We start from the raw sequence: 1,180 nt of genomic DNA, 5'->3' as shown, positions 1-1,180 counted from the left end.
TTCTGCCCCGAGGAGACTGGACAGTCTACACAGTGGTTTTAAAAAGGGATAAATCAGAACGCGAGGGCTTAGTGAGTTAAGCTGCATCCAGTCTACACCTTTTTCAAGGGTTAGGGTTTGACATGTCGATACAAACGTGAGTGGCCCTGGGTGACGTGGCAACAGGGACACGGCATTCCGGGGCCTTGGGGAAGACCTAACTGAACAAGACCTGACCCATCTGTCTGCCTGTCACTGAGACACCAGAACAGGCCCAGGTGTGGCCGCGCCCTGCCCCTGCAGGTACACCCGGCACGGGTTGAGCTGTGGCCTCTGCTCCTGTGACTCCCGTCCTGTTCTGTCCAGCCTTCTGGCAGCGTCCTCCATCCTGGGGCCAGGGCAGCCCTGTGCCTGCGATGGTGACAGCCCCACCGGGCTGGATGCCAGCACCCGTCATTGCTCACCTCTCCTGCGTGGAGGTTCCAGGCACCCGTGTGCACTTAGGACGTGCTCCGTGGACTTGGGTCTGCCATAAACACATCAGGCTCAGACAGTGGGACGGTCTCCACGGCCACAGTAGCAAACATGGCAAGATCCAGTAGCCATAAACCAATGCAGGCACATCTGGGCTGTGTGAGTCCTGGAAACCCCATCCAAGTGTACTTAGTGGGATCCAGCCACGTTCCCCATCAGGGACATCCTGGAAGCCTCCGGAATTGTTGACAGCTGTCGAAATTTCATGTGCCGCTGCAGCTGGCTGAGGGCTTCACACTGCCCAAGCTAACTCCTGTGGTGGGGGCTGTTTCTTTGCAAGATCACACCCTCTGAGCTGCCCCTCCTGCTCTCTGGGAGGTCCTTCTGGATCTTTCTGTCAGTTGAAGGATGTTTGTCCAGGCCCGTCATGCAGCTGGTGCCCACCCCAGGTGCTGCCATGTTGGCAGAGAGGGCTCCCTGTGTGTGCTCTGGGCACACTGCATGTTCTCGGGGTTCGCTCTGTGTGCTCCGGGCTCACTGTGTCCTCTGGGCTCCCTGCATGTGCTCCGAGCTCACTCTATGTCCTTGGGCTCCCTGCATGTGCTCCGAGCTCACTCTATGTCCTCTGGGCTCCCTGCATGTGCTCCAGGCTCACTCTGTGTCCTCTGGGCTCCCTGCATGTGCTCCGAGCTCACTCTGTGTCCTCTGGGCTCCCTGCATGTGCTCC

This window comes from Galeopterus variegatus, unplaced genomic scaffold (genome assembly GCF_000696425.1).
Source record: "Galeopterus variegatus unplaced genomic scaffold, G_variegatus-3.0.2 Scaffold5320, whole genome shotgun sequence".
NCBI lineage: Eukaryota > Metazoa > Chordata > Mammalia > Dermoptera > Cynocephalidae > Galeopterus > Galeopterus variegatus.
This window is presented reverse-complemented; position numbering follows the sequence as displayed.